This window comes from Mesocricetus auratus, unplaced genomic scaffold (assembly GCF_017639785.1).
Source record: "Mesocricetus auratus isolate SY011 unplaced genomic scaffold, BCM_Maur_2.0 Super-Scaffold_6730, whole genome shotgun sequence".
NCBI lineage: Eukaryota > Metazoa > Chordata > Mammalia > Rodentia > Cricetidae > Mesocricetus > Mesocricetus auratus.
The window spans coordinates 35,115,944-35,131,111 of NW_024429184.1; the positions used below are offsets into that span (position 1 = coordinate 35,115,944).

At 42.2% G+C, this 15,168-nt stretch overlaps 1 protein-coding gene across 2 annotated transcripts in view; it reads right to left on the bottom strand.

The window, feature by feature from the left end:
• Fbxl4 (F-box and leucine rich repeat protein 4) overlaps positions 1–13,735 on the bottom strand; it is a 71,193-nt gene extending 57,458 nt beyond the window's left edge. The window contains exons 1-2 of one of the 2 annotated variants that reach the window (XM_040740727.1): positions 13,614–13,720; positions 11,265–11,333 (exon numbers count right to left, since the gene is read on the bottom strand). The gene's annotated coding sequence lies outside the window, so the exon portion shown is untranslated. Of the gene's footprint in view, positions 1–11,264; positions 11,334–13,613 lie in introns of both variants that reach the window. The other variant, XM_040740726.1, reaches the window with a different exon arrangement.
• Between the last annotated feature and the right edge of the window lie 1,433 nt (positions 13,736–15,168).

Below are 15,168 nucleotides of genomic sequence, written 5' to 3' on the forward strand. Positions count from 1 at the left end.
TACTGAAGATCCTGCCAGTGAAAAGTCAGTCACTATAAAATGAATTACAAAGGGTCAGCTGGTGAAGCCAGCAGAGAGAAATTTGAATCCTCAGGGACAAGCAGAGCAAGACCTTATGAGGAACGGCAAAGAGGCATTCAGGGAAAGAGAGTCATGTACCACACGGCAGCACTCTGGTCAAGTGGACAGTCAACACAGCCTTCAGACATCGCCTTTCACTCCAAACTAAGCTTCTTTTCCTTCATTTCTCAAAACTGTCTCTCAGAAAGCAGTCAATGTAATGAAACCTAGGAAACATCTACAAAACAAGGTAACTTCATTTATGTCAACCTGCACAATCACTCTTGGCAAAAAGAAGGTGGAGACAAACTGTAAAAGTTAAATTTTGGTTGATGTAACATGGCACAAATTTACAATGGTTTCTCAACTAGTTTTTACCATTGCAGACTACAGGATAATATAAAAATCAACAAGACTGTCATATGGGCAATATTACTTTTAAGCTGTGTAAAAGTTGAGCAAAATTTGCATTGAAGCAACATATGTAAAACCTGAGTCATAAATTATAAAGATATGTAATACTGTCAAGTTTCTTCAGATTAGAAATGGAACGTGGAAGTTTTGTTTTCTTCACTTCTGGATAAAAAGATCTTCACTTAATTTTCGTAAAATAAAGACAAAAACTGATGGAACACTGAAATACTACAAAAGAGTGATTACAATGTATACCTGTAGGGGGAAATTTTTAAGGTCATTCAAAAAGCTGTTCTCAAGACTCTCACAGCATATAAAAATATCACTTTGCAGTTAATAAACCAAAATTAGCAACAGAGTGACCCTCATTGTTGCTTAATCCAGTTTCTTATCAACAGTGATTATGAGGTGAGAAACTGGGGGTCTCTACAAACAGCCAGAATTGGAACAGTCCTCATGGGGAAAAAGGAAATCCAATTCAACATGACTTAGCTGGTTCAAGCTTCTAGAGTCTGACACCAGGCAGTTTATTTTAGACATATCTAGGAACAGTACAGTTTTGGAAAAAAAAAAGTGTCCTAGTAACAACTATCCGAATCCCAGGTGCACAATAAAGATCAAGGCATGACTACATCAAAACTATTTGCAGAGTCCATGTGACCTCTATCATGAAGGTGAGTTCTATCTATAGCTTAAGAGCATAGGATCTTGTGTGGTCTTAGAAATATAGATGGTGTAGAGGTCACCAGGCTGTAAAGTACATGTGACATCGCCCTAAAGATTGGGTTCTATTGACTGAGAAACAAAGCTAACAACCTGGGGAATTCAGGTGTGGCCTGGTCCTACAGATAGCACAGATCATCAGGCTCTTAACTACATCCACTCCCAGCCTTGTGTCAAAGAGACAAGGCTTCCTGCTGAACACTCCTGGTTTCCCTAGAGCTTGCCCTCTGAAAGAAACTCCACAGGACACAGCAAACCTCACACAAGTCTAGTCAAGGAACACAAAGCAGCTGCCATTTTAAGCAGTATCTTGAGACTCTTCTACTCCTTGGGAGACATCTTGTGTTACACAACATAATACAACTTTATTTTCAATCACATCTTCCACATTATAAAATGCTTAACCAAGTTAAATAGCACAATTACACAGAAAGCATTAATAGTGGAAAAGAGAAACTAAGAGGTATAGACAAGGGAGGACATATGTTTACTAGTGAGACCTGAAGCGAGATAGAAGTTGATGAACCAGAGAGAAGCAGGATGGCAGGAACCACTAGAAACTGGATTAGACAGCTCATACTCTGGCACAGAAGAAGGGACTTCACAAAAATAAACAAAAAGTGGCGACAGAATGATCCACAGCCAGACAATGTAAGAACCTGGAAACCAGCTAAAACTCCAAAGTGAATTCACAACTTACAAAAATGAAAAGATCCAGGAAAAAGGGGGATACCAGGAAAAAAGCACAGGCAGGTCACACAAAATACTTAAAAAGCCATACAGAGATGTGCCCATAAGTGACAGGAAAAAGATGATGGAGTCCAGTCCATAGCACCATACCAAAGCAGCAGTATGAACAATGCGGAGACAAATCAAGCAAAGGTGTCTATCATTTCTGAATCTGAAACTTGTCAAGAAATGCTATGCAAGGAAGGACTTTGGGGTTCAATCTAGAAATCCAAACATGCGGATGAAAGGTCATGAGAGTGGAATTATATTTGAGTGTGGTTCATACAACACTCAACTAGTTAGTTGTATTTGAATTATTTCCAACACTCACCCCGCCCCCTCTAGGCATGTAGAGTAACAAACATCCATAGAGTCTCTCTATTTCTCTAGGGACATTCAGACTCCTCCTCCCCCAGTGTTCTTCCCCCTGTACAGAAAGGGAAATGTTTAAGGAAGGGTTTGTGGTATGACAGGTACCTCAGAGTTCAACTCCCTTAGAGTCTTGTCTTCCCCGCCCCTTCTCTTCCATAGGCCCCTACTCTTCTTCCTATATTCGCCATCCCTTCTCTTCCACAGGCCCCCACTCTTCCTATCTTCCTGTCCCTTCTCCTCTACAGCACCCCTCCTTCCTGCAGACCCATTGTCATGCCCACAATGGCACTAAGTATCCATGTCTGGTATCTTCAAGTCTTCAGCTAAGTGAGGCTGGGCATACTTCCTTCCTCTCATGCAAGGGCAGGTTGAGAATGTACGTACCATTCATTTTACCTTCACCTTCTCTTAGCCCAATTTCTCACCTGCAAAAAGATCCTACTTTTAACTATGCCTGATCTAGAGTATGCCAATATGAACTCAACACACATTTCCTGATTTATATAGATTTACCAAAGAAGAATTAGGAAACAACTTTAAAGCAAACAGAGAAAAAACTAATCAGGGATTCTTTAAGACAAGGTTCATATGAAAAATTATTCTGTACCTCGATAAAAAGAAAAAGGAGGAAAATGGGTAATAAAAACTGAAACACGATAGGAAAGAATCAAGTGCATGAACTTCCCTGAAGTCATCTAAGAAGGAATGGTATGAATACTGAAATTTTACTGTTCAAAGAGAATGTAAAAAAGGGGCAACTTCTGTCAGTACAAAAGCAGCCCCTGAACACATAAAAGAAACTTGACTCTGGCCACAAAGGAACTCTGATTGAAATTAAAGAAAGATTCACAAAAGATAAGATTGGAGAAGTAAAAGAAAGCTATTTTCTCAAATACAAAACAGTTTTAGCCTCCAAATCTGTGATAAGGCCTCAGGATAATTATAGAGCACTAGAAAGAAAAAAAAACATAAAAGTTCTCAAAAAAAAAGTAGAGAAAGGGAGAGAGGGAGGGAGGGAGGAAGGAAGGAAGGAAGGAAGGAAGGACCTAACAGCAATAGCCTGAGACAAGAGAGAGAGAGAGAGAGAGAGAGAGAGAGAGAGAGAGAGAGAGAGAGAAAGGAAGGAAGGAAGGAAGGAAGGAAGGAAGGAAGGAAGGAAGGAAGGAAGGAAGGAAGGATGGATGAAGAAAACTAACAGCAATAGCCTGAGACAAGAGACATACCAAGAGGCAAGACTGGGGGTAAGAGTAAAACGGGAGGTTAATGCTGTTCTAGAATTAGATACGCTATTCAGTAGCAAAGCTCAAGAGTTGGTCTCTCTTTTCTTTCATCACAATTTACATTCTAATCCTACATGTTTAAAACATGGGCTCTTTGGGATCTCCTGGCCTGAGGACTGCAGGCAAGTCAACTAGCCCCAGGCAGACCAAACCATTCAGAGTCTGCTGACATCTTTGTGCTAACCCTGCCACACACAGGGGAGAAGTGATTGTGGGTCCCAGAGTCTGCTGACATCACTGTGCTAGTCCTGTCTCCACCCACCAAGAGGGGGAAGGTCTCAGACCAGCCTGTATTGACCATGAGACTCATCAGAGTATTGGACATGCTCACACCCACCAAAAGAGAACCTTGGACCACTACCCACCAGGAGAGGAAGAGACCCCACCTGCACCCACTGTGAGAGGAGATGGGAAAACATCAATATAAAAACACAATCAACAACAGAAAAACCAATATGACACCACAAGAGTCTAGGGACTCTACACCAGCAAGACCTGAACATCCCAAAACATATGAAGCAGAAGAGAACCACCTTAAAAACAACTTAATGAACATAATAGAGACCCTAAAAGAGGAAATGAAAAAAATCCTTTAAAGAAATGGAAGAAAAACAAAAAATTTCTAGAAATGGAGGAAAACATAAACCAAAAATTACAAGAAACAATTCAGACAGTTGCAAGGTTTAAAAGCTGAAACAGAGACAAAAAAAAAAAGCAATCTGAGAGAATGCTAGATTTAGAAATGCTGGGTAAACAATCAGGAACTAATGATGCAAGCATCACCAACAGAATACAAGAGATGGAAGAGAGAATTTCAGGTGTTTACAACACACTAGGAGAAATAGATTCATCGACCAAAGAAAATCTTAAGTCCAACAAATGCCTAACACAAAATATTCAGGAAATATGGGACACTGAGAAAGCCAAAACTAAAAATAATAGGTATAGAAGGTGAAGAAACCCACCTCAAAGGTGCAGAAAACATAGCCAACAAAATCATAGAAGAAAACTTTCCCAACCTAAATAAAGACATGCCAATGAAAGTATAAAAAGCTTACAGAACACTAAATACAGTGAACCACAAAAAAAAAAAAAATCCCCTTGCCACACAATAATCAAATCACCAAACATACAGAAACAATATTAAGAGCTAAGGTAAAAGGCCAAGTAACATATAAAGGCAAACCTATCAGAATCACACCTGACTTCTGCATGGAAAACTCTGAAAGCCAGAAGGTCCTGGATAGATATTCTACCAACACTAAGAGACCACAGATGCCAGTCCAGACTACTATCCCCAGTAAATTTTTCAGTCACTATAGATGGAGAAAACAAGATATTCCATGAAAAAAAAAACAGATTTAAATAAAGACACCTATGTTCACGAAAGAAACATTACTAAAACTCAAATCACCCATGAAACATCACACACTTATAGTGGGAGATTTCAACACCCCACTCCCACAACTAGACAGGACAACCAGACAGAAACTTAACAAAGAAACAGAAGAACGAAAACAAGTTATGACCCAATTGGGTTTGACTGACATCTAAAGAATATTCCATTCAAACACAAAAGAATATACCTTCTTCTCAGCTCCACATGGAACCTTCTCTAAAATAGAATACATACTTGGCAACATAGCAAACCTCAACAAATACAAAGAAACTGGGATAAACCCCTGTATCTTATCAAACTACCATGCTTTAAAGTTAAAATTCAACAACACAAATTACAGAAACCCTAAAAACTCATGGAAACTGAACAATGTGCAATTGCACCATGCCTAGGTCACAGAAGAAATAAAGAAAGAAATTAAAGACTTCCTAGAACTCAATGAAAATGAAGACACAACATACCCAACTTATGGAACACTTTGAAAGCAGTACTAAGGAAAGTTCATAGCACTAAGTGCTCACATGAAGAAACTGGAAAACAGTCACACTAGAGAGTTAGCAGCACAACTGAAAGCTCTAGAACAAAAAGAAGAACACTCACCCCGGAGAAGCAGATGCCAGGAAATAATCAAATTGAGGGCTGAAATCAATAAAGTAGAAACAAACAAAGAAAACAATACAAAAGAATCATTGTAACAAAGAGTTGATTCTTTCAGAAAATCAACAAGATAGACAAATGTCGCCTCTGCTGCTGCTGCGCAGCCTGTGTCCAGAATGTGCGGAGGATGTTGGGGATTGACAACACATAGACCCAAAGGCTCCTCAAGAAGGCTCTCTTTTATTCCTACTCTGGCTGGTTATTATATGCTCTGACACCAAAAACTGATCTGGGCGTGTCAGAAGAGGCGGTTAGTCTTTGGACAAGGTCGAGGTCAGGGCGTTTCCGTGGGCAGGCCTTTTCCAGGAACTTATTGCCCCGGGCATTGTATTGTTTTTAGTAAACATGTTTTTAGTAAACATTGTCTTACTGGTCTTACTGCTGCCTACTCCCAGGCCGAAGGGGAAGTGGGTCTCTGCTCAAGGTCTGGTGTCCCCACAGACAAACCTTTATACAAACTAACCAAAAGCCATAGAGTGAACATGCTAATTAACAAAATCAGAAATGAAAAGGGGGACATAATAACAAATACTGAGGAAATCCAGAGAATCATCAGGTCATACTTTGAAAATTTGTACTCCACAAAATTTGAAAATCTAAAGGAAATGGAAAATTTTCTGGGTAGATATCACTCATCAATATTAAATCAAGAACAGATAAGCAATTAAAGCAGGCCTATAACCCCTAATGAAATAGAAGCAGTAATCAAAAGTTTCTCAACCGAAAAAAAGCCCAGGGCCAAATGGTTTCAATGCACATAGAACCAACCCAGACCCCCTGAATGTGAGTGTCAGTTAGGAGGCCTGAACAACCTATGGGGCCTCTGGTAGTGGATCAATATTTATCCCTAGTATACAGATGGAACTTGGAAGCCCATTCCACATAGAGGGATACTCTCTCAGCCTAGAAACATTGGGAGGGCCTAGGCCCTGCTCCAAATGATATGACAGACTTTGAAGATCCCCATGGAAGGCCTCACACTCCCTGGGGAACAGAAATAGGATGGGATAGGGGATTGGTGGGGTCAGGGGGAGGGGAAGGAGAAGGAACTGTGATTAACAGGTAAAACTAGCTTGTTTCTAATTTAAATTTTTAAAAAAGGGAAAAAATTAAGGAAAAAACATACTGCACAGTAAAAAGATATGAAGACAGCACTTTAAACCTTTCAGTGCCTCTCTTCCTCTAAGTAAATGCTCCAGTTAAGCATTTTATTAAGTGTTTGTTTGTTTGTTTATTGTGGAGAGATGGCTAGGTCATTAGGAGTGTGTCCCACTCTTACACTGGACTGGAGTTAAATTCCCAGCACCTGTCTCAGGTGCCTCAGAACCAGCTGTAACTTCAGCTCCAGGGAATCCAACACCTCTTGTGGCCTCCAAGAACACTGCACTTGTGTACATAGATCCACATACTGAAAAATACACACAAGCATAATTTAAAACAATATCTTCAAATGTCTTAAGAACAAAAAGATTTTCTTAAAAAGTTCCACCAATGCCTGCTATGATTTGGCTCAGTGTCACCTGCCCCTGTGACAAGGCTTAGTTGCTGGGCTCTAGGTACTATAGGAGATATTCAATTTTCAAGGGGTGAGGTAAATTAAAGTGGTCACCAGAGACATGGCCTTGAAGAGAACATGGGGATCCTGGATCCTTCTATGCTTCTCAACTTCCATGAGGTCAACAGGCTTCTCTACCACATGCTCTGTTATGATGTTCTACACCACCACCGGCCTAGAGTAACAAGGACAAATGACTGTAACTAAAGTCTCTAACATCCTGATCCAAACAAATCCTTCCTCTTCTTAAATTGCCTCGGTTATTTTGTTACAGTGACAAAAAACTGACACACGCAGAGCTCCAATATAGAAGACACAGGAGGAGTTCTTAAATGGACAAATGAAGAGAAACAACTCGTGCCCAGTTTTGAAGCCTCTGGAAAATCCAAGCAAATGAAAAAGGGGAAAAGGCAAGGGAATCCACATGATGCAAAACTTAAAAGGAGTGGGGGGCTCTCCTCCAGTTTTCAAAGTATTCCTAAGAGAAGGAAGGAGTAATACAAAGACTCTGGACTACAGTAGGCTCTTGAGAAGCCCTCTGTCTACAAGAGGTGTCTCATGAGAAAGTGAAGCAGGAGCTTGGACTCCCACTGAACTAAAATGAAGACTTAATAAAGGTTAGTTCTGCAGAATCTGCTCTCATTGCCCTGATTCTCCAGGTTCCTTTAACAAGCACCTCCAAATTTCTAAAGCATTTCACCATCACACTTTTGTTTGGTTTAGTTAAACACATAGAAATCAGGGTTAAAACAACAGCAACAGCAACAACAACAAAAAAGGAGATCTGAAGGATGAGATGAGTGATGTTTTTCTGAGGAATGGATGTGGAAAGCCTCTTCATGCCCACTGTGATGTCTGGCAGAAGGAAGGTGTTTATAGCCACAGGCTACAAGACAAATTATCTTACAGTACTCAATATAGTATCTGCTATCTGCATTGAACCTTTTCCTTCATTGTCTCATCTTGGACAAAAAGAGAGAAGTCTAAGGATTTAGAACCCTGAATTTTTTAGCACTAACACACACACACACACACGCACACACGCACACACACACACACACACAAGTTTAACTAAAGTAGTATAAATCAGGCATGTGAGATTGAAGAAGAGAAAAACAAAAACCCCAGCATCCTCAATTGTTAACACCATTCTGAGTCTATGAATTTAGTTTAACTGAATACTAGCTATCCATTTTTGTATAGCAAAATAGAGTATATTTACGTCATTAATAAAAAGAAAGAGATAGCTCACAAGTTAAGAGAACCAAACGCTCTTCCAGCACCCACATGGCAGCTCACAACTTGATTCCAAGAAATCCAGCAACCTCACACAGACATATATACATACAGGCAAAAATAAAAATAAATAAATTACTTTAAAGAAAAGAATATTTACAGATAGCCTGCCTAGCAAAAATTCAAGTTCAATATCATAGATCTCTATTAACTAAAATGTCATAACTCTTAATTAACTTTGGGCAGTAATTTGCATTCCAAGAAATATATAATTCCAAGATAATATACAAAAAATCATATTAAAATGCAATATGAGTTGAGAAAAGTACAATCAAGATATTTACATAGCAAAAGTTCTCAGAAACAACATTGAAGTAGGACCGAAGAAGAGATGGCTCGGTGGTGGATGCTCATCGCTCTTCCAAAGGACCTGAGTTCAGTTACCAGTACCCACACCAGGCAGTTCACTACTGCCTGTAACTCTGCCATCCTCTTCTTGTCTCTGCAGGCACCCACACACAGGTGATGTACACAGAGCAATGCACATACACATAAATAAAAATGAAAATTAAAAGGAACAAGACTGAGAAAAATATTAATGATATGGCCCAAAATATAAAGAGGAAACATGTCAATACGAGAGGAGAACTTTAGCATAAAAATAGGCAAGGAGTATGGTACATTACAAAAATTTAAATGACCAGTAAACAAATACAGATATTCAATCTCATCAATGAGCATAGACATGCAATATTAAAACAATAAGACAGCACTTTTCATCCCCAAACTACCAAATGTGCAAAGTGACCATATTATCTCAGTAGTAACTGTTCAGGTATGGAAGTTTCTGCATGTCTCAAATACAACTGTACTGGTTTTTAGTCAACAGCCTTGATAGATAAAGAAGTCTCCCTAGTAAGTAACAGCATACAGGTATGTTAACTATCCAGGGAAATTACCAGCACATCTCCTCCTTCAGGCAGGTTTACTTGGGGTTCACCATGAAAGACTCAGGATTCTCCCCTTTTAACAAAGTTGACAACAGGTGCTAGTATCATATGGCCCTGTCACATCACTCTGTGGATAGTACTTTGTCTCTGATCCAGGAGTCCCATGCCTTCCAAAACCATCCGCAGACTCTTGACTTCCAAGTAGGACATAACCATAAAGTTACCATCCTCAGCAATGATTTGTCGAAGGCAGCATCATAAACTGTATACATTTGGTCTTTAAAATATTTTTTAAATTTGTTTTTTAGATTTATAAATTTTATGCATATGAATATTTTTACTGTATTTATGCATGTATACCATGTGCATGTCTGGTGACTGCAAAAGCTAGAAGATATCATATCTACTAGAACTGGAGTTACAGGTGGTTGTAAGCGCTGGGAACTAAATCCAGGACTCCTGCAATAGCAACTAACACTTGTGACCACTGACCCATCTCCCTAGTCTCCTTATCAGCACTTGAAATTTGCAGGCAAATGGATGGCACTAGATGAAATCATCCTGAGTGAGGTAGCCCAGTCACAAAAAGACAAATATGTACTCACTCATATATGGATTTTATACAAGGAGCAGGGGATTGCCAGCCTACAATCCCACCACCCCGAGAGTCTGGGAAGCAGGGAGGACCCTAAGAGAGATATGCATGGTAACCCAGAGAAGGGTTATGGGAGGAAATCTCCTAATTGGATTGGGAGCAGGGAGTAGGGGAGGGGAGAGGGAGATGGGAGAAAGAGAGGGGGAGAAGAGGAGGAGAGAGGAGGACATGGGAGAGCAGGAAGACAGGAGAGGAGAGAAGGATGAGAGATACCATAAAACAGGGAGCCATTATAAGTTGGAGGAGAGATCTGGCACTAGTGAGATCTTCACAGATCTACAAGAATGACAACAACTGGCATTAAGGTTACCTTAAATGCCCTCCCATGATAATGAGATTGATGACTACCTTATAGCCATCCTAGAACCCTCATCCAGTGGCTGACGGAAGCAGAGGCAGACACCCACAGCTAAAAACTGAACTGAACTCCTGGAACCCAGTTGCAAAGAGGAACGATGAGCAAAGGAATCAAGACCAGGCTGGCAAAACCCACAGAGGCAGCTGACCTAAACATGGACCCCAGACTGATTACTGATAGGCCAGCATGGGACTGATCCAGACATCTCTCCCAAACCTGGGTGTTATAGAAGAGGCCTTGGCAATCTGTGGGACCTTGGAGAGTAGAGCAGTATTTATTCCTGGCATACAAATAGACTTTGGGAGCCCATTCCACATGGAGGGATGCTCTCTCAGCCTGAACACATGGGGGAGGACCTAGGCCCTGCCCAGGATGCTATGACAGACTTTGGAAATCCCTCATGAAGCCTTTACTCTCCCTGGGGAGCAGAGGGGGGATATGGAGTGGGATGGGGGGTTGGGAGGATTGGGAGGCCGGGGAAGGAGAGGGAACTGAGAGTAGCATGTGTAAAAAGTTTAATAATAAAAATAAAAATAAAAATAAAAAACACCACGGCAGAATCTCAGCAACTTTAAAAGCTATAAATATCTTTTCACCCAGCAATTTAATCATTTTCACCAAGAAAACAAACAAATAAACAAATATATAGTCATGTCCCTCATCCTCCAGGAGATGTTTTAAGATTCCACAGTGGACTATGTGGGTAGCAGAAAATCCTATGTAAACAACGCATCTTTCTATACATACATACTTCCTATACATATCTAATTATCTAAGGAAGCACTTAATGGCTGGTTTCTTGACACACTTGAATTTCTAACAGTAGTACTCTTGTGCCAAACAGGGCAATTTAAATAATAAAAAAAAGGGGGTTACCTGAACACAGCTGATGTGATGGCCAGGTATGTCACTCAATACATAATGGGCACACAGTGTGTAGACAGACTAGACAAAGAGAAGGCTCACAGATCAGTAAGGCATACAATTCTATCACACTACTCAGAATAGCACATGACGTAAAACTTAAAGACTATTTACCCTTGGAATTTTCCACTTAATATTTTCAAACTAGGACTAACTGAAATCAAGTAAAGAGAAACAAGAAACAAGGAAGGGCTACTCACACATGGAAATGATCCTATAATTTCACTTGTAACAGAAATAAATCTATAATATTCTAAATATCAGAAGATGATTGAAAATGCTAGATTCCTCCTACGATAATGAACCAAAAAGACCTTTAAGACGTAGGGTATCTTATGTATCTCTATACAGGTATGCTCACCTATACTACAAACTATATGAAACACACTTATACACATAGTTTTATGTCTGGAAAGAACAAAATACTAAGCAATGTCTATTATTCACGTATCTACTACAGCAACACAGGAAACTGACTCCATTTGGGACTCAAGGGGACATTTGAGAAAGCATTGAGTTTGCAGGGCTAAAAACAAGCACAGAATGTTGAACGTCACTGACACCAACAGACACACAAGCCAACAGATGTGCAGACTGTGAATCTGCATTTGCATACAGCCGTCCGGAGCACGTCTACAGGTGGAACTGAGCCAGCAACAAGTTTATTTAGTAATGGCCATTAATTCAACTGATCAATGGGGAACACAAACATTAAAAAATTTTTCAAATACTGGCAAGACATTTTAGGGGAAAGATCAAGATACAAAGGAATTCAACTGGGTGGGGTCTGCACACCTTTCAACCCCCACCCGCCCACCCCACTCCACCCCACTACCCGCATTCAGGAGCCTGAGGCAACCAGACCTCTAAGTGAGCCAGCTAAGGCTACATAGTGAGCTCCATCTGAGCAAGCAAAAGAAAGAAATCAGACTCGTACCCAACTAAGTTCACTACAAAAAAAGAGAAAAAATCAGGGATGTTCACAACATGGCAAGCAAGGTTCAAATCACTAGACTTTAGAACACATTTTAAAGCTGGGGTAACAAGAGCAGCATGGCATTACCACAGGAAGTAGGTCACTGCCAACATAAGGTCTCAATACTCAGGAACAAGAGCCCACCATATATAAGTACTTGGTACGGAGAAAAAGAACAGAATTCAACAAATGATGACGAAGTCATTGGCTAGTAATAACCAAAAACTGAGTAAGACTTCGAACTATGGGGGTTGAGAGACTTCATACACAATTCATATGATGAAGAAAGACCAAAGGGGGCTCCAAAGTTAGATCCCTGAAGACGGCAAATACTATGCACCAAAACTGAGAGGGCTGGGCAACGAGACTGGCATGCTAAAGAAAGATGGGATCGTTTCTATTCAAGGACCGAACTCGGAAGCAAAACATCGGCTGTGAACAACACTGAAGACAGAGAGGGACACAAACAGCTTCATGATGGAAGTACAAGAACTAACCATCTCAGGCGCTCACCTCTCCGACTTTCAAAGCAAAGACGGAACAGGGTTCAAAAGAACTAAAACGTGGGACTGGAGAGGGGAAATAATGCAATTCAATGAATACTAAGACTGTCTAATAAGGCGGCTCTCAGGCCCACTAGTTAGACTGCGTTTCCACCCAAGAACTTACTCCAGGACAAGGAGCTCTGAAGGGTGCTAGTCAATATCATGTAGGATGGGAGTTTGCAAAATAAGCAATGTGTCTGCCTTCCGAACTTACACACGGGAGTGTGCGCGGGGAGCAGAGGGGGCAGGTGGCTCCCAACAGAGGTGACTAGTGAGCCACAGCCTACAACGAGCACGTGACCCCAGGCTTCGCCCACCCAACTTCCTAATCCTTTGCAGATCGCAGGTAGGACAGCGGCTTCCCCGAAAGCCCTGCTGCCGAGAGCACTTGCAAAACCAGCCCCACGTCCAAACACAGTGGCCAAGTGGCTGGGCCCATCCCTGACGGTGGAAAGAAGGCATCTAGTGGCATGGGCCTTCGTGGACAGAAACCGTCCGGCGCGGGAGGGAAAGTCTGGGCTGCGCAGCCCCTGTCAGGAGGGGAGGGGGTCCCACGAGTCCGCAGCTCGCCCTGCGCGCGCCGGGTCCAAGACAGCGGCGAGGAGAGGCGGCAGCACTCACGTCCCCTGCCGGTCAGCGCAGCCGCGCAGCACCACGGCCATGCGTGGGCCGGGGGCCTCCTCCCCGCTCGCCCCGGAGTGGCGCTCGCCAGGCCCCGCCCACGGCCGAGCAGACGTGGAGACCTTGAGGAGGGAGGGAGGAAGGAAGAAAGGGCCGTACCCTGCAGGTTCCCGGACGGGCGCACACAGGGCTTCGCCCGGCGTGGGCAGCGGAAGGCCGCTCCCAGGATCCCGCGCTGCCGCCGCGGCGAACCCGGCCCAGCGCGACCCGGAAGGAAGACCGAGGCCGCGGGGCGGGGCGGGGCCTGCGAAGGGCGGGGCCTGAGGAGGGAGGGGACAGGGCCGGCCCGGGGTGGCAGCTACTGAACTGCTCCAGCGGCTTGAGCTACCTAGCAAAGTCAGTGGTGGTGGTCTATAAATGGCCTATTTTGCTCCCGGTTGCAGAACCTGGAGGTGGTTGCTGAGCCTTCACGGAACTCGTCCCTCCAACGACAGCCCTCCACGTGTCGTGTGCTTCTGCTGGGCCTTCTTCCGAGTTGGTGACTCAACTCCGGTATTATGCAAAGGGTGCTTCTGCACAGAAGCGGTGGAATGTGTGTACCAGTGCTCTGCAGGCACAATCCACCAATTGGTTACCAAACTCTTCCGGTCCCAGATATAAACCTTCCCTGAAATGACAAGCAGTTGTGAGCTGTCAGACGTGGGTGCTAGGAACCGAACAGGTTCTCTGAAAGAGCCATCTCTCCAGCCCCACTAATGGAGAGATGGAAATGTTCATCATTTCTAAATTGCTTTTGAAGAAGCAAAACAGAAAGTATGCTTATTCATTTTATACATATAGTATCTTACTTACATGTCTATTGTGACAAAACATCGTGACCAAAGCAGTTCATGCAAGTAAGGGTTACTTGGAGCGTGGGGTTCCAGATGGTTAAGAACCCAACACAATTACAGACAGAGAGCATTTCAGCAAGCACCAGGCATGGTGGCATGAACATCTGAGAGCTCACATCTCCAAGTACAAGCATGAAGTAGAAAGACCCAACTGGGAATGCCATGAGCCTTGAACTCTCAAAGCCAAGCCCTGGTGACTTACTTTCTCTAGCAAAGCCTTACTTCCTAAACCTCCCAAAAAAGTGCAGCTAGGAACCAGGTATTTAAATTCCCTAGAATATAGGACGAATCTCATTCAAAGTAGGACATGAAGTGAACGTTATGGTATACAGTGCAAAACTATACAAAAGTGAAATATTTAACAAGAAATTCAAATTGGATTTTCATCTTCCACACTTAGTACTTGGTGAGATGCTTCCTAGGAAGAGAATATTGGAGCTGGTGCAGTGGAGCATGCCTTTAATTCCAACTATTGAGGCTGAGGCAGGCAGATCTCAGTGAGTTCAAGGGCAGGGTTTTTCATCTTATTAACAGAAAGGTGTGACCATATCTCAATCTATTCACCACTGGGTTTTTGTAAATCTGAATTTATTACAAAATAAAACTTGAGTTAAAATTATGTTCATTTATTAAAAAGTAAAAAGTATAACGATATTCGGTGCTATATATGGAAAACAATATATTTATTTACCAGAGAGAGAGAGAGAGAGTTGCACAGACCAGGAGTTAGAAGCGTGGCTGGCTTCCAGGAGAAAAGGGAGGTTCCTTTTCCTTTCACTTCCTTTTATATCTACCTGTGTCAGTTTACATGTCTCCGCCCT